This window comes from Littorina saxatilis, linkage group LG4 (genome assembly GCF_037325665.1).
Source record: "Littorina saxatilis isolate snail1 linkage group LG4, US_GU_Lsax_2.0, whole genome shotgun sequence".
NCBI classification, from domain to species: domain Eukaryota; kingdom Metazoa; phylum Mollusca; class Gastropoda; order Littorinimorpha; family Littorinidae; genus Littorina; species Littorina saxatilis.
Genome location: NC_090248.1, coordinates 20,358,876 through 20,378,153, shown reverse-complemented (window position 1 = coordinate 20,378,153; position 19,278 = coordinate 20,358,876). Strand labels below are relative to the sequence as shown.

At 42.2% G+C, this 19,278-nt stretch overlaps 1 long non-coding RNA gene across 2 annotated transcripts; it reads left to right on the top strand.

Annotated features, from left to right (window-relative positions):
- The first annotated feature begins 1,000 nt into the window (after positions 1-1,000).
- On the top strand, positions 1,001-15,374 carry LOC138964210 (uncharacterized). 2 transcript variants are annotated; one of them, XR_011455045.1, is made up of 4 exons: positions 1,001-1,182; positions 11,036-11,112; positions 13,574-13,690; positions 13,984-15,374. It is a non-coding gene; the product is annotated as an uncharacterized lncRNA (long non-coding RNA). The 2 variants fall into 2 exon arrangements; XR_011455044.1 differs by lacking the exon at positions 1,001-1,182 and having other exon boundaries at positions 10,411-11,112.
- Positions 15,375-19,278: the final 3,904 nt, after the last annotated feature.

Genomic DNA, 19,278 nt, shown 5'->3' with positions numbered 1-19,278 from the left:
CCCACCCACAACACCCCCCCCTTCCCAATCATCGCACATGCTCTTATAAGAAGAAGAAATGAAGAAGAAAACATCAAGTTTAGGAAATTTCTAGAAGCAAAGGGAAGTAACTCTTACTTTGTTATACATTGAAGGGAGGTATCTCTTCTCCTGCAGGCACGCCTGATCAGTCTTTACATCTATCTATATATATATATACGACTTGTGTCTGTGTGTGTGTGTGTGTGTGTATGTGTTTGTTCGCCATGCACGGCCAAAGTTCTCGATGGATCTGCTTCAAATTTGGTGTCCATATTCAGATACACCCTGCACAAAATCTGGTCGATGAGATATTTCAACACGTGCTCTCAGCGCGCAGCGCTGAACCGATTTTGGTTCCACCTGAGCTACCCGGGCCCCCATACCGACACACCAAAGCCAAAGTTCTCGGTGGATCTTTTTCAAATTTGGACACCGTATTCAGCTACACCCCGGACACAATATCATCGATGAGATATTTCAACACGTGCTCTCAGCGCGCAGCGCTGAACCGATTTTGGTTTTTGTGTTCATTTCACCATTACAAGTAACTCTTCCTTATCTTCTCCAGTGTTTTGCGTTTATCTCCCTTCCTTCGTGTGGCTTCAATCCATATTCCCGTTTCTAAGTTACTATTTTTAGAATGTCACTGCGCTGTCCAGAACGCTTCCCTTGCACCCGTAAGTTGTTCTTACTGTCAAAGTGAAAAGGTCGAATCAATTTATAGCCACGCGAAAAATACACTCTCACCTATCTCTATATATTTATAGATATAGATATACATATATATATACGGCTTCTCTGTGTGTGTGTGTGTGTTTGTGTGTGGGCAAAAACCTGTTTATTGTAGAGTTCTGTTTGTGATGTGGTCTAGCGGCTTTTGTCTGTCTGTATGTTCTGGAATTTGAGAAGCCACAACAGATAATATAGGGCTAAGAAATAAGCTCTAAAATTCTCAATCCCGTTTGACAGGACTTCGCCTGCAAAGGTGACTGTGATGAACCGCCACGCTATCTGTCTCTGTCTCGCGATTCACCCCGGCGAAGCCGGGTATTCCTCTAGCCGCGATTATCTCCCTTCCTCCGTGTGGCAATGCCGGGTCCCAAGCGCAGCCTGGTATTCGGCTCTACTTCTTCCCGGTGAAGCCGGTACCCGGCGAAGCGGGTAATCATCTAGTATATATATATTAAGTCGATGTTAGACCTGCTTCTCAAGTATCTAGAATTTTCATAAGAAAGGTAGATAAGTAAAGTTATTTTTCAGCAAAAAGAGTGTGTTTATGGTAATGCTTTTACACTGTCTCCCAGCCTTTTAATCCAAATGTATGAGCTCACACTTTCATCTATTATTATTCTCATTAGAATAAGATTCTGGAGGTTTCTGAGAGAGAGGGGAGATCAGAAACACCCGGGCGAAGCCGGGCCTGACTGCTAGTACTATATATAAATGGATGTAGGTGTGTGTGTGTGTTTGTGTGTGTGTGTGTGTGTGTGTCTGTCTGTCTGTGGTCGCCATAGCTCAGAGATGGCAAAAGATAAGCACAAGATATTGTGCATGCACACTGCCCTAGACCCACAGATGTGCACCTGGGTTTTAGTTTCTCGAGACATTGTTTCCTTCCTCGGATAATGACCCTCTCCATAAATGAATACAGCCTATAATAGCGCAAGAAAGGTAAGTCATGCTTTGTCACCCATGGAAGGGAGGTAACTCTTATCAAACAAGTATACCGTGTCATTCTCAAGGGCTGCTCCCCACTCGCTATCACCCCCTCCCCCCCCACCCCCCAACACCCCGCTCCTCCCCCCTTCTGAATTATCGCACATTATACAGTCTGTCTCTCGAATGTTCCAGTTTACGAAACGATCGCCTCAGTGAGAGATCACACGAATTTACAGACTTCTCTCCCCTGTTCAATAAAGTATGACACGCTCACTCATGGCGTATGCGTGCTTTGATCAGATCGCAACTAAAGTGGGTGTGAGAAGGGGTCCAAAAATCACGAAGAACACGTTGAACGAAATAGAAACTTGCCTTGCCTAAAAATCCAAATGTATGAGCTCACACTTTCATTTTTCTTATCCACATTGGAATAAGATTCTAGAGGTTTCTGAGAGAAGGGAGATCAGAAACAATGTAAGTGTGTGTGTGTGTGTGTGTGTGTGTGTGTGTGTGTGTGTGTGTGTGTGTGTGTGGTCGCCATACCTCTGAGATGGCAAGAAGCAGGAACAAGCATGCACACTGCCTAGGAGCCGCAGATGTGCACCTGGGTTTTGGTTTCATGATTCATTGTTTCCTTCCTCACATTATGAACCTCCTCTTCAATGACAGCCTGTAAAGTGCAAGACCAGTTCGGTGCCTAGCGTTCACGTGTAGCAAGCACATAATGCCAGAGATATGAGAGACTCTCTTCTATGACGGGAAGAAATTAAGAAAGAAATATGACCACACATTCCTGAAATTTCTAGAAGCCAAAGGATGTAACTCTTGCTTGGTTATACATTAAAGGGAGATAACACTGACTTTGCAGGCATGTCTGATGGGGAGATAAGAAACACACCCCGGGTCCTCACTTCTCAAGTATCTAGAATGTTCCCAAGGAAGGGAAATAACTCCTGTGAAAGTTATTTCTTTAACAATAACATTTTCTACCCATACACGTTTTTTTGGTTCAGCTGTTGTGTCACGATTTAGTGACATGGATTGAGAAAGTGTCACTCTGTGGGGTGCTTTTCTCAAATTGCGACGGAAAGCGCCTGTGCATTCTGTCAACGGCTGGGGTTTTAGCTGACCGAGCATAGCCGAAACACGGGGATTTCTCGTTGCAAGGGTTTCACGTGGGTGATTTCTGCTGTCAGGGCAAAACTGACGGTAACTGAACTGGGTACGTGACAGGGTGAGTCACGTGATATTGTCAAGGTTGTCTGTTTGAGACATGTAACGACACACTCGAAACTCAGCACCGAGAGAGAAGCGTCGGTGTCTTATTGCCTACGAGTTTGAAGGACTTCAACACGTAAATTACTTCACTGTATATCAACGTGCCGTTCTGCTTGGTACAGTAGGGCTTCTGGGCACTAGACAGACCACCTTCTCACTGTTTACATGCTGGCTGACGGACGAAGTGTCAGGTTTCTTCGCTGAGCGGGGGAGGATTTCCAACGCATAAAGTATTCAGCGCAAGAGGGGGATGGCGGTATTTCTGTTGACGAACAGAAGCCATTCAAAAGGGAGCGGATTCGCTTAAAAGAGAGCTACCTACATTAGGCTGTTGAGGTAATAAATCATTATTTAACGCTGTTGACGAGTCTGTGTTTGTGGAATGAAATACTCTCTGTTGTTCTTTCCAGGTTAGCGCATAATTTGCTCTTTGTGACGCTAAAATACTAATCTGTATATGGTTTTTGCAGATATGGAGAGAAGGAAGGAAAATAGCTGATTTGTTGTTGTAAAAGTTCGTTTGTGCAGGCCCACGTGCTCGATGAAATATGTCAAGGTGACATGTTTAAAGGTGGTGTGTGAAGGGTTGCGTGGCATGTTTAGTGCACCAATGCTTTTTGTTGCAGCCTACTATTGTCTACGGTACGACGGTCTACGTAACCTGTCTACGGTACCACGGCCGACGTACTACTGTCTACGTAACCTGCTAACCTGGTGTTCTGGTGTACTGGTGGTTGCTGTCGCTGTCGTCGTCCTGCCCATCTACGCGTCTTCTACATTTTTCTGGTAGACTACGGCGAGGATCTTCAGCGACTGAGTGAGGCGCCTGATGTCTCCACTGTTCCCTGCTTCGTTGCCACGCCAGCCGGCACTACATTCAACGGAGCAGTTGTGGAGACTATAGACTAATTACGGGCCGCCCACTCAGTGGCAAAAAGCTAAGTGCACCATGTCTTTTGCACCCTTCTTACCACCGAGTCATCTGCATTATTAATGATTATACTCGAGCGGTGACAACGTGGGGTGTGTGACACCTGCATGAACTAGCACTTTAAGGCAGATCAGTGACTTTCCTAACTATACACGGGATCAGCGTGTTATTATTATTTTCTGTACTTTAACTGGCATTCTGTCAGTGACCACTTGTTTTTACGGTTTGAACGTAAAAAGAACATCTTTTGGAGTGAAGTCTCGAGGTAGGTGGCGTGATATTACATAAACAGGCGTCTGAAACTTATACTTTTGTTGATTCTATTTATTTGTATGACTGCGAGAGTGGATCGTGGTGTGGTTAGTTAGTTAGAAGTAACTAACCGTTCATAATCACCTTATTGTGATATTGAAACGTGACATGTTGTGCCTGTTGTTTTGCCATTTTGAAGAAGACTGGTGTCAGCCTCGTAAGAAGCCGTAAAAGGCTTGTTTTGTCCTTCTTTTTTTGTGTGGGCTATGTACCCTGTAGTTCTATAATGGCTCGTTGTATTGCTTTTACATTTGGCATGAGTATTTTTTTATTTTACTTTTTATTTTTTTTACACTTACTTATTTTTTACAAGGACAACACAAGCAAACAATGAGGACATTATGAACGTACTACCTGCTTAATAATAATACAGTCAAATAATAATACAGTCAAAGAATAAAACAAAACAAAAAAAATAACAATAAAAACAAATACATTTCTGCATTAGCTATAAGTAGGCATGATATGAGTATTGTTAACACAATTGCAAAAGAGTGTGTAAACTATCATGGCGTTTTGATGAGTTTGTTGGACGTACTGGAACTTTTCAGAAAAGTTTGATTAAACTGTACTAACTTTTTTCAGTATTGTTGCAAAATTTCAGCATTTTGCAAACTTAAACAAAAATGAATATTGCAATTGGGAATCAATTTTGGTACAAAAGCAACAACGCGCTTGGGTGGTATGGAAATACATGCGAACGCAAAAGAACAATTTCGAAAAACAGGTCTTTGGATTGGATTGGATTGGATACGATTTACAGTCCAGTGAGGTTACCCTCATGGAAATTCGGGCTGCTTTCTCCCTGGGGAAAGCGAGCTGCCATACATACGGCGCTACCCATATTTTTTATTTTTTTCCTGCATGCGTGTATTCATGTTTCCTGAGACTTAATGCCGTGTGAGATGGAATTTTTTTTACTTTATTCCAAGTCCCACGGGTATTTGATGGACATTTTTATCTATGCCTATACAATTTTGCCAGGAAAGACCCTTTTGTCAATCGTGGGATCTTTAACGTGCACACCCCAATGTAGTGTACACGAAGGGACCTCGGTTTTTCGTCTCATCCGAAAGACTAGCACTTGAACCCACCACCTAGGTTAGGAAAGGGGGGAGAAAATTGCGGCCTGACCCAGGCCTGAACACGCAACCTCTCGCTTCCGAGCGCAAGTGCGTTACCACTCGGCCACCCAGTCCTTTCAACATCAAAACCCAATCCGGTGTGGTGTAACACGAAATTTTTACTCCACGAACAATTTACTCCGGAGTAAAAATTTCGTACGAAATTCTTACTCTGAGTACACCTTTCGTACGAGAAAAGAACTCCCCAAGGCACGAACAAATTACTCCCTCCACGAAATTTTTACTCCCCATTTTTTGTACTTCCAGTAAAAATCTCGTACGCAAAAATGGGATGAGGGCGAAGAGATAATGCCAATATGTGATCTCTCGCACACGAATGTCGCGCTACCCTCCCTCCACTCCTTCCACCACCTAGACTAACACACTTCGTACACCTGGCATGGAAAGTTAAATTGCTCGTGTTACGGTGAAGTAATTTATTCGTCAGGGGAGTAACATTAATGTACGAAATGTTTACTCGGAACTCACCTGTCTTGGGGAGTAATTTTCTCGTGTAATGGGGGAGTGCTTTTTTTTTGAAAAGGGAGTAACTTTTTCGTACGACATTTTTACTCCCTTGTCCCCTTGTTAGTCTTCCTAGTGTGGTGTTTTTTTGCACTTTATTTCGCTTTTGACGTCAGAGATTTCACTTTGAAATAGAGGTTCAAGAAAATCTTCAACTTGTTTACACGCGGGGTTTTTCTTTCAAAATATTGAAAAACTCGCTTCAGCTCGCATTTCAATGTGCGTAAACAAAAATCGTTGCAGTGTTAACCCAATTTGTAGTTGATGCGCAGTGAATTAGCTAAGAAATATGCACTTAAAAATGATCGGACTACGTTCAAGGGCGGGCTTTGTTACGCCCCATTTTGTCTAATATGCGACTATCACCAGTGGGACGGCCGTGATTGTCTAGAGCCTTTGTTCCAACATGCACTTTCACTCGTCTGACCAGTCCATCAGATCCAGGCATCACCTCGATTACACGAGCCATGCACCACTCTGATCTGCACAAGTTCTGGTCATGCAAGACAACAACATCTCCCACCTGTACGTTTGCCTGGGGACGTTGCCAGACACGACGTTTCTGCAAAAGTGAAAGGTACTGGCTCTTCCATAGCAGCCAGAATTCGTCTGCCATCCGCTGGACACAGCGCCAACGTTTCCTGGTGTGTTTGAAGATCCAGACCTGTACGCCAGGAAACGTTGGCGCTGTGTCCAGCGGATGGCAGACGAATTCTGGCTGCTATGGAAGAGCCAGTACCTTTCACTTTTGCAGAAACGTCGTGTCTGGCAACGTCCCCAGGCAAACGTACAGGTGGGAGATGTTGTTGTCTTGCATGACCAGAACTTGTGCAGATCAGAGTGGTGCATGGCTCGTGTAATCGAGGTGATGCCTGGATCTGATGGACTGGTCAGACGAGTGAAAGTGCATGTTGGAACAAAGGCTCTAGACAATCACGGCCGTCCCACTGGTGATAGTCGCATATTAGAGCGACCTATTCACAAAATGACTGTGTTAGTAGATCGTGAAAATCACAAAGACAAAACTGTGTAAGCGAACTGAAAGAACATTGAACTTTGGAGTGTGTTTCCAATTTGACAGTTGTAGATTGTTGCGGTGTGTTTTTATACCAGATGATGTAACGGACATTTATGGTTTAAGTGGTGCGTTCTTTTTATGCCGTCGAGTAAATGACTAGTGGCATTTAGTTGAAACGAGATGTGTTGAAACACTGAACATGATTGAACCATAATATTGTGTAAATGTTTTGCAACACAATGATTTTGAGTTGTAAATTTGAAATGTCTAAATCTGCGTTATTCTTCTTTTGATATAAGGAATGTGTTTGTACAAAGGTTTTTTGAAGTAAATTATATTAATATAATTTCCGGTGGGAGTGTGCATGCCGATGTGGCATGCAGTCACCTACTTTTGTTGTAATCACGTTTGATCAAGCCATTGCACGATGTAAAAAGAAGTAAACCGTGTTTTTCTTGTTGTGACCCGTTTTGTGGAGCGTCAATATTTTTACGTGTAATTCACGTGCTCCTTGTTCAGTTGTTGTGACCTGGTTTTGGTCGGAGCGTCACAAACTGCGTCGTTTAGTTCTAGAACACCGTGAGATTCACGTGTTCTTTTTCGTGTCTTGATTTTGAGGTGAGCCCTGCGAATCTGCGTTGCAAGTTTTAGAATACGTGTGACTCACGTGTTTTTAGCTTTGTGATGTCAGCTAGTTCCTTGGTCTTCTTTCTGTTAAATATACCGTTTTAAGTTTTGAGCATGCACGGAGTGCGTGATCGGTTACTGATTGGTTGTAAAATAGTAGTTTCACCCGATTCTGTCTTAGGAATGTTGTTGGTTGGTCAATCCGGTGACCTTTGACTTTTGAATAACTATTCCATGTTAGGTTTTTGTTTCCATAAATACCGCTGCTTGACTCCTGTCTCGTCAGTCGATCTGAGGGTTTTAGGAAGCGTTTGGTTTTGATGTAAACGTATGAAGGTTATCAAGTGAACCAACGGAGTGTTTCTTATGTTTTAACGTCAACGTAATGTTCTTGGAGACAGTTGTTTCTCAAGTGTGAATCGTTTTGTGCCCTTCGTTTGTGAGGCAACACGTTTTGGTACTGCTGGTCAACCCACACAGCGCATAAGGTAATTTTGTTGTTACTTGTTTGTGTTGTGTTTTGGTCGCCATTTTGTAATGACTTTGTGAGTTGTTTATGTATAACGTGAGTTGAAAGTCTGACTTGTTGTAGTGTTTCTTTATTGTGTGTTCAACTGTTCTAGTGTTGTGAACGTACAGCAATGTTTTGTAGACGCTAGAAAGTCGCTAATGTTTATAATGATAACTTGTGTTTTCTGTGGTTAACGAAGTTCGAAGTGAAACGTTTTCTCCGACTTTTTCAGCCTTACGTTAAAAGATTTAGGTAAAAGAAGCTTGCGGTCTGTGGTGATCGTTTGTAAACGGGCTTATTTCTTGTAACGTTATTGGGGGAAAGTGGAGGAGTAAATATCTTGTTTGTGACTTTGATTAACGCAGGAACGTTGTCGTTAGACTTTTTTGGTATGACAGTTTGCTTTGTATTCCTGGCCTGATGAGTCAACGTTTTTGTATTTTTCTGAAAGTAGCCATTTTGGTTTTAAACGTATGTATGCTAAGTTTCTTGAGTATTCTTAGTGCTTATGGTATTGTTGAACGTACGGAACGTAATTCTTTATTGTTGTTGAACGTACAGAACGTAACTCTTTATTGTTGTTGAAGGACTAACCAACGAGTGTTTGGTAATTGTAACTTTCGTGTCTGTTTGTCTTCGCCTGTCTTGTGATTGTTTATTTTTCTTGTATTTACTTCTCGTGTCTTGTTAATGCATTTTAATACCTTTTGCCATGTCTAATAATTTGTTTTCTTTTCTCTTTTTCTTTCTGTCCATAAGTTTTTTACCGCAATAAGTAGTATCGCAATACGTAGTATCGCATTACGTGGTACTGTAACTATATATCTATACATTACTGATCCCTAGTGTCAGATGTAAAATAATAAACCAGTACTTTTGCGCGTTATCGCTTGTAACCTGTGTTTGTCATTTCGTATGAACAATATGTAGTACCAGCCTCGCTCACGAAGGCGCGCACAGTCGCATCGGCCCATTTTGACGCATTACGACAAAATGGGCCACCCTTATGCCCCATTTTATTGCACATTATCCATATTGTCGCACCTGCGACAAAATGGGCCGCGAGTGTAGATATTTTGATGTTTAGCTCAGGAAGGCCAGTCCCGTTTTCTTACTCGCATCAGCATAAAAACACCTGGTTCCTGTCTGTCAGCCTGTGTGTGTGTGTGTGTCTGTCTGTCCGATCGTCCGTCTATTTTACCCCCCCCCCCGGCTGTCAACAAAAATTAAAAAAATTAATACTAACTTTAAAAGAAATAATGAGTGGCTGCTGACACCAGTTGATCATGTTTAAAATGAAGGATAAGCCATAAATTGTTCATAAAATAGCTAAAACTCTTCAGCTTCTGCGAGGCAAAGCCCCCCAGACCCCCCAACGGGGCCTTGCCCATGTACCCCACAAGGGGTGTACCCCTGGACCCCAGGTTGTAACCCCCCCCCCTCTGGCTTAACTGCTTCGCCCCTGTGAATGGATGGATGGATGGACGGAAGGACGGATGGACGGATGGCAGACGGACAGAAGGACTGACAAATTGCCTGAAGGGCGGACTCTCTGACTGACTGACTGACTGACTGACTAACGGACGGACAGAAGGATGGGAATGTTTGCAAATTGGGGTATGAGAGTATTACGACAAAATGAGTCGATGCGATAAAATGGGGCATGAGGGTGGCCCATTTTGTCGTTTGCGACAAAAAGGGCCGAAAAAAGCGTCAAAATGGGCCGATGCGACAAAATGGGGGGTAACAGGGTTTTCCTACCACACATTCTGAAAACAATTTCTGAGGCTTCGTCTGGGATGTGAATAGACGTAGTGTTGAGCCAAAGACAGCAACAAACGCCTAACCGCAAAAGAACGTGTATTGGTATTACTATTAGATAGGAGATCTCACCTCAAGTCCCCTCCTTCCCCAAGAAGAAAACAAGAGTGATAACCTTTATTCATCCTTGGGCTTCTTAGACCTATTTCCCACGGTGTCTTAAAACTACTTATTTTTATGACACAGAAACAAAGGAAACATGACTTTACCTGACGATAAGCTTGCCTTATACGCTACACCCATGGACGCTTCCAGCTACCGGTCGATAACAAGTCGCGTATGTAGCCATGTCAAAACATTTCGTCAACCTGTCGGACTAGAAGAATAAAACTCACCACACTTTATTTTTTTCACCGAGAATAGTAGGTCCTGGGTTGCAGGGCCGGACTACCGGGGGGGTTATGGGGGTTGCGCAACCCCCCCCCCCCCTAGCCTAAACATGTACCTCACTTTTTTAAAACATTTTTTATTATTGTTTATTTTATGCCGTTTCATGCAAGGAGCGACCATTTTGCTATCTCAGATTATGACCTACCCATCAGCTTCAGGGGGCTTCGCCCCCTGACCCCCACTGGCAACCCCCCCTCCTCTTAGCCTAGTCCGGCCCTGGGTTGGCCGAAACCTGTTAACTGAAACGTGTCCACCTATCTCCACGAAACAAGGGAACCGTGAACCAAATTTGAATGAAACCAATATTCTTTATTCTTGAGCACATTCAATCAAACCCATCATATCTCTATATTTTTGGATTCCAAAAATAATAAAACAAATCGAGTGAAGCGATGTCAAAACATCTATTCAATCTGGCGACCAGATTGTAAAATATCAACACCGAAAAGCCGGGAGCAGTCATTATCGAGATTGTGGGGCGTGGATAGCCGAAACCCGATGACCGAGATGAATCGCGATGGGCTCCGCGAAGCATGCAAACATAGAACCACTTTCCACTTTTCTTTAATTGTGAGCACATTTTCAAAGTAAACATGACATAACTATACATAAGCCTACAGATAACTTATTTTAAAAGTGACTAAACGGAACTAAGGGGCATACTACAAACACCAAAGGAAAAAAAAATCACCATGTGTCATTTTATTTCATCATTTGGTTTCAGGATTTTTCATCTTACAAAATATATGTTGATTTGTTTCAAATGGCAAAATCCGAGCATGAGATCGAATACAATCTACATGTACATTTTTGTCCAGGCCAAGGAGGTAATCAGACACCCGAAAGTTGAATTGTATCACTTCTTCGATGATCCACACTCACTGGACAAATTCAGGTTGGTAGTATAAGTGTAGCAGTGAATAGGTTATTAAACGTCTTATATGTGCATATGTGTTTGCTTCACTCCTTGATTGTCCTCTGTATCTGTCCGTCTATCTGCCTGCCGTACCTGCATATCTGCCTCCCTGTCTTTGTTTCTCTCTATCGGTCTGCCTCCCTGTCTTTGTTTCTCTCTCTCGGTCTGCCTCCCTGTCTTTGTTTCTCTCTATCGGTCTGCCTCCCTGTCTTTGTTTCTCTCTATCGGTCTGCCTCCCTGTCTTTGTTTCTCTCTATCGGTCTGCCTCCCTGTCTTTGTTTCTCTCTATCGGTCTGCCTCCTTGTCTTTGTTTCTCTCTATCGGTCTGCCTACCTGTCTTTGTTTCTCTCTATCGGTCTGCCTCCCTGTACTTGTTTCTCTCTATCGGTCTGCCTCCCGGTCAAAAGTAAGCTAATGTATGTACATGAGGAAGATGAGCTACCTCTTCTTTACTGTCAGTCACATTTCAAACGTAGGTCAAAGGGTAGAATGTTCTATTTTGTTTGGTCAAAGTTGTAACCAAGTGTCGGAATAGACTGTGTTTAAAAAAAACCCACCACTTTGTAATTGATTGTGAAAGATTTGCTCCCTTTGAAACAAAATAAAACAACAAAAACAACGTGTAGCATGGAAGTCGAGCGACCGACAGAAATCAGGTAAGAATGTTTGTGTACTGTCCGCTCGATTTGCTCTTTCTTTTCGAACAAGCATATTGACAGTGAATCGGAGCTTCCATAGACGAGTGATTGTAATGCCAGTTTAAGATTCCTCCTTTTTATATTTAGTCAAGTTTTGACTAAATATTTTAACATCGAGGGGGAATCGAAACGAGGGTCGTGGTGTATGTGCGTGCGTGCGTGTGTGTGTGTGTGTGTGTAGAGCGATTCAGACTAAACTACTGGACCGATCTTTATGAAATTTGACATGAGAGTTCCTGGGTATGAAATCCCCGAACGTTTTTTTCATTTTTTTGATAAATGTCTTTGATGACGTCATATCCGGCTTTTCGTGAAAGTTGAGGCGGCACTGTCACGCCCTCATTTTTCAACCAAATTGGTTCAAATTTTGGTCAAGTAATCTTCGACAAAGCCCGGGGTTCGGTATTGCATTTCAGCTTGGTGGCTTAAAAATTAATTAATGACTTTGGTCATTAAAAATCGGAAAATTGTAAAAAAAAAATAAAAATTTATAAAACGATCCATATTTACGTTTATCTTATTCTCCATCATTTGCTGATTCCAAAAACATATAAATATGTTATATTCGGATTAAAAACAAGCTCTGAAAATTAAATATATAAAAATTATTATCAAAATTAAATTGTCCAAATCAATTTAAAAACACTTTCATCTTATTTTTTGTCGGTTCCTGATTCCAAAAACATATATATATATGATATGTTTGGATTAAAAACACGCTCAGAAAGTTAAAACAAAGAGAGGTACAGAAAAGCGTGCTATCCTTCTTAGCGCAACTACTACCCCGCTCTTCTTGTCAATTTCACTGCCTTTGCCATGAGCGGTGGCCTGACGATGCTACGAGTAAAATGGCATTGCGTTCAGTTTCATTCTGTGAGTTCGACAGCTACTTGACTAAATATTGTATTTTCGCCTTACGCGACTTGTTACTTTTCATAATGTGACTGCTCATATTCCTTGTTTTTTATTTCCTTAATACATTCTTTACGAGAGCCTTTCTTACGGAACGCGGATCTTATCAACTGATGCATCAAATTGATGCATCCAAAACCAAGATTTGATGCATCATTTTCACAATTTGATGCATCATTTTCACAAAAGGATGCATCATTTTCCAAAACTGATGCATCCGATACGAAAATGATGCATCCTTTTAGAAAATGATGCATCATTTTGATGCATCACTTTCGGTTTTGTATGCATGCGAAAGATCATTCATTTCCGGTCTTTCCGTAAGAAATGCCTGAGCACGGAAAAACTTGAAACGACATTTTGACGAATATAAACAGATTGGTTAGATAAAACAAAACTAAACGTACAACATACCATTAAATAGGGAACAAGTCAAAGTCACGGCATAATGCATTTTAAGGCATTTTTTGTTTTGTTTGTGGTTTGTTTTCTGTGCACACGAAGTTTTGACGCCCTTGACCTTCGACTCAAACTTTCGTTTTCCGACGTTCGTTTCGCTTCGTATTCCGGTTCAAATTTTGCTTTTTGCTCGGCACTTTCCGGGAAAACCCGAAAATTCTGACGCATCCAAACGATGCATCAAATTGTGAAAATGATGCATCAAATTCTTGGTTTTGGATGCATCAATTTGATGCATCAGTTGATACGATCCGCGTTCCGTACTTTCTTGGACAACACTATATGGCCTTGCCTATTTTAACGCAAGTTGATGCGCGCGCGTGTGTGTATGCGTCAATGTGTGCGTGCGTGCGTGCTTGGGTGTGTTGTAGCTGGTATCATGGTGAGATGATTCGGGATGATGCCGTGCGAATACTGGAAGGGCAGCAAACAGGAAGCTTTTTGATCCGCAGGTCCAAGGCTTCAAACCATTACACTCTGTCACTGAGGTATTGTGAGTCGTGTTCTTTCTATACTTAGATCCGCAAAATTCACGCGCGCGCGCGCGTGTGTGTGTGTGTGTGTGTGTGTGTGTGTGCGTGCGTGCGTGCGTGCGTGCGTGCGTGCGTGTATGTGTTGTGTTGTGTGAGTGTGTGTGTGTGTGTGTGTGGGGGTGTGTGTGCGTGCGTGCGCACGTGTGTGTCTGCAGAAGATAAATCTGCGTATACCTATACACCTGTGGTTGAAAGCGACATCTACAATATATCACTCTTAAGACCGCCTTTTTGTTTGTTCTACATAGGGACGTGGGGGAGACGAAGCACATAATAATCGACGAACAGGCCGACAAAAACGAGCAGGTCAAATACGGCCTGTCTAAAGGGACTACCACACGTTTCACCAGCATCGTCGCGCTTGTCAATTATTACAGCAGCCACGACATAGCTGTGACTCGAGCAGGCACTTGCCTGCTCAACCCTGTGTCCTCGTAACTGGACAAACTCGGGACACTGGTCCAGTCTTACATCAGCCGTGATATACAGCCTGTAGCTCTGACTTGAGCAGGTACCCCTCTGCTTCATCCTGTGTCCTGGTCAATGGACAAACTTGAGACACTTTGTGCTCGGTAACAGTGAATACAAAAACTAGGAAGGTTAGTTATTGGAATGCTTGGTTGTAGATAAAACTAAACAATCACCAGAACGTCGACCTTTTGGTCTTTGTAGTGAATAGACATACAGATAATGATGAGACAATCACAAGAACAGTAACCTAAGTCAGTAAAGCTAGGACCTTCGGTATCAAGATGTCAACAGACGAGGATGAAAGGCAACATAGTCTTTTCGCCTTGAAGGAAACATTTCAACTCTCAAGACAACAAGATTAGTGCTGCCTCCGAGATTAACTTGGACCTAAGACCCATAAACTTGCATTGACACAGAAGGAATAAGGGACGTAACCGAATAGACATATTACAGAACATGCGATGGCAACGGAAGGGACCTTATTATGGTTAGGGGGTTGAAGAGTTGCCTGCCCTCGAAAGAATATTGACTTCCGGTTAAATGATGCAGAAAAAAGTCAAATCTGCGTTAGTATGACCTGTTGGGTGTGAGTAAGGTCCAAAGTTTTGCCAATTAAAGGAGTTCCCCTGAGCGGCAGCATTATTTGTAACAGAACCGTATAATATATTTTTGGAAGCGATCTAAATAACTTTCTTATGCAGTTTGTAACCAGAAGCTGTGTGTGTGTGTGTGTGTGTGTGTGTGTGTGTGTGTGTGTGTGTGTGTGTATGTGTGTGTGTGTTTGTGTGTGTGTGTGTGTGTGTGTGTGTGAGTGTGTGTGTGTGTGTGTGTGTGTGTGTGTTTTGCCAAATACTTTTCCGCTGCCAGACTGAGGCATTGTTCTTCTGTTGAAGATGGATTTGCAAAGTGTCAATACGATATTAAGCTTGTGTTTAAGCATTTAATTATGTGCAGTTCCGTTGTAATTGGTTGTATTGTATTTGTGTTTATAAGCTAGAGAGGGAACCTATGTTTCTTCTTCTAGAATCTAATGGAAACATAACAGGAGAGTTAAAAGCACAATTTCAGGCATAGCTTGTTGTGCTAAGTTCATTTAGATATACGTATGCGGTTTGTCTTTTGCAAATATGTGTATATAATCGTCTAATAAAAAATACAAAAAAGAGAATGTGTCTACGTTTACTATTGATCAACATCTATTTTGCTTCATCTGGCATTGAGTAAAATCAAACATTTTATGCACGCAGTGAGACACCCGTCCTGATAATAATAATAATAATAATAATAATAATAATAATAATTGTCAGTAAGTACTGGTGTCACATGACTGATGTGAACCAGTTGATTGGCTAATGGCGATGCGCTAAAACTGTTAGCGCACTCTTGGAGTGCGCTAACTTTTCCACAGAGCGTATTCTTCCGCCCTTTGCCTAAGCGAGACTGTGCTCTCATCCTCAGAATTAATTAATGACATGTAGCTTATATTCTCCACAATACCAAATGACCATAAATTCCCTGCTTCTCAGCAGAAATGGGTTTTTTTCTGACAGATTGCATGTGCCTGTGCCAGTGCCAGTGATCTAAAAATAGAAGCCGCTGTGTTTCATCTAATTTTCGCCGACTTGCATAGATTCTTCTCATATGCCGTGTTAGTGGCATGTAGCTTATCATCCACATTACCAAATGATGAGTTAGTATACAATTCCCAGCAGAAAACACAAGTGTTATTCCGATAACGTACCAGCTAGATCAGTTTGGAAGACTGACTCGATCGACTCTGTAGCAGACTACACAGAAATACGACTACATCAGTTCAGTAAATGAATGGTTTCCGAATTATTATTTCAAGGCAAGAACACTCGTAATCGAAAACGTGTAAGGTTCAGAACGTTCTTACCATATATAAGACTTATTACCAGCCTGCCTCATGCGTGCAGACTCAGTGCAGACTGCAGTGGTTCGATTGCCCAGCTAGGTAGCCTAGCAGACGACATTAACCCCGCTCAGCAAATTAACATGTTGGGCAAATGTGAACGAAAAAACGATGGGGATATAATACGTGTAGGGTTCAGAGCATTCGTACTGTTCATATTTAGTATCAGACTCCCGATGAGTGAAGATACAACACGAGAAATATGCCACATTTGTTTTGCAAATGTGCGAACCGTCGAGTCCCGCTTCGAGTCAATTCAAGGGGAGTCACTCCGCACAGTCAATCCGTCGAAGCTCGACTGGAGGTTTCGAATCGCAAATAATGAAGAGCACAGTCCTTTCTCCGAGTTCAAATGAGGTCTCTCTGAAAGATCATCACTGTTCAGATTAACGCTACACTGGAATTTACCAACAGAAATTAAAATGCGTGTGACGAAAGCACGACACACTTGAGACACCCCACACAAAAGTAGATCTTTACTGTACACGACCTGACCACACAGTTATGCCTATTCAAATGCGCGTTGCAAAATGTGCGTTTGGAATCTTCTTTTTTCTATGGCGGTACTGACAATATCGTTATTGAAATAATCCCAGTGCACTAAGGGATTTACAGAGCAAATCTCGAAAATAATTATTGAACTCAGCGCTATGCGCTTCGTTCAATAATGAATTTTCTCGATTTGCTCTATAAATCCCTTAGTGCACTGGGATGTCTCAATAACTTAAATAATAAATAATAATAATTATAAATCACTTTTCTATAGCGCAATTCCCGGTTCACAGCTCCAAGCGCTTTACAATTCCAATAAACACACACACACACACACCCACACACACACACATACCTAAAGTGTGGATGGTTACCTAAGAGGCGGCACTGGGTGTAGTGCCTTTCTAGTGCACTTGCACTACAACAGCACTGGGTGCAGTACTCGCTCCGGCATCGAAGAATTTTGCACTAAAAAATGCACAAAATTTGACCTATTTCGTCGCCTATAGAGGACGGAAAGAATGTCATTTTGAACATTGTTATGACATTCTTTCCGTCAAAAAAGTCAATTTAACGGTGTTAAATGAAGCGACCATCCACACACAAATTTTAGGTTGCCATCCAGAGTTTAGGTTGCCATCCACGTGTGGATGGTTGCCTTATGGTGATTTAGGCAACCAAACCTGTGGAAACATGGGTACACACACACACACACACACACACACACACACACACACACACACACACACACACACAGACAGACACACACACGATATACAAATCATGACATTAGAAAATACAAGCACACTGACCCATCATAGCGATACGAAAAATGACACAGTCAATAACAACAAAAACAAAATTCAGCAAGCAAGCGTACTCACTACTAAAATAAGAATGCATGCTCTCTCTCTCTCTCTCTCTCTCTCTCTCTCTCTCTCTCTCTCTCTCTCTCTCGCTCTCTCTCACACCGCGTTCTCCTTCTCTCTCTCCCTCTCTCTCTCACCGCATCCTCGCTCTCTCTCTCTCTGATACCTTTGTAACACAAATCATACAGTATTTTTGAGCAAACGAATACAATACCTTCTTCGATATTTACCAACATCTTGGGTGATGAATATAGAGAATACTACATGGCTTGCTGTGTCGTACCAGATTTACACGAGTTTTTTTTAAAAATATTGAACTGCGAGCGAAAGCGAGCTGTTCACTATTTGAAAAAGCAACGAGTGTAAATCTGGTACGACACAGCAAGCCATGTAGTATTCTGTTTATCCTACATACTGTACTTACGTGTATATTACGGAGAATGTTTTGCAGTCGAGGCAGCTAAATTGAAGACGCTTATTTTGGAACCTCGATCTCTTCTAAAGCCTCGTGCAATCTATTACGTCAGAGCAAAGAAACGTCACTCTGAAAGTGTGGCGTGACGTGTTAGTTCTAAAGATTCATCGAGGGTAATTAGCGAGCGCAAATTTTGTTTCTATAATGACGCTTGTCTCGGTGACTTTGGCATCATAAGCAGTGGAAAAACAGGTCCCTGTCAGACTTGCTTGACATGACCTCATTTACATGATATACACACGTGTGATTTGAACGATTATTATCTCACGGGTGTCTCTCTCACAAATGTAGGATAAAGAACAATACCTCATACTCAAAAGAAAGCTATTATTAATCGACGAGGCTATCACATTGCACAATACATTAACAACAATAACTAAACATATAAACAACAAAATGAATGTGGTGAGATGTACAAAGTTGGAAAACAAAAGAATTCCGTACTTACCTATACAGGAACAGCACAAAACAATACGAATTTTCGCTTATGCAGTCATCGCCGAGCCTACATTCAGATAGTCGGGTAACCATACCGAAAACCGAGACGGGTCACGCTCGCCTCCGCGAAGCACGCTTCCGTAGTACTTACTGAACCTTGCTAAAGGCCCAGCCGACCACGAAGGGCCATATCAGGGCGGTGCTGCTTTGACATATAACGTGCGCCACACACAAGACATGGCGGCCCATACCCTGACAGGAGTGACGGGCATTGAGTTGAGTAAGACACACAAGACAGAAGTCGCAGCACAGGCTTCATGTCTCACCCAGTCACATTATTCTGTCACCGGACCAACCAGTCCTAGCACTAACCCCATAATGCCAGACGCCAGGCGGAGCAGCCACTAGATTGCCAATTTTAAAGTCTTAGGTATGACCCGGCCGGGGTACTTACTGAACCTATTTTCTTTCATTCTGAGCACATTTGTAGAGTAAACATGACATATCTATATATTTTTGAATTTAGGAGAAGATGAGGAATACAATAAAACAATTTTTTTTTAAATCTGTTTCTGAAAATTCGATTTTAATGACAACTTTAATGAACAAACTCATTAATCAATTTTTAAGCCTCCAAGCTGAAATGCAATACCAAAGTCCGGGCTTTGTCGAAGATTACTTGACCAAACTTTCAACCAATTTGGTTTAAAAATGGGAGCGTGACAGTGCCGCCTCAACTTTCACGAAAAGCCTGATATGACGTCATCAAAGACATTTATCCCCCCCAAAAAATCATCTGGGGATACCATACTCAGGATCTCTCATGTCAAGTTTCATGAAGATCGGTCCAGTAGTTTTCTCAGAT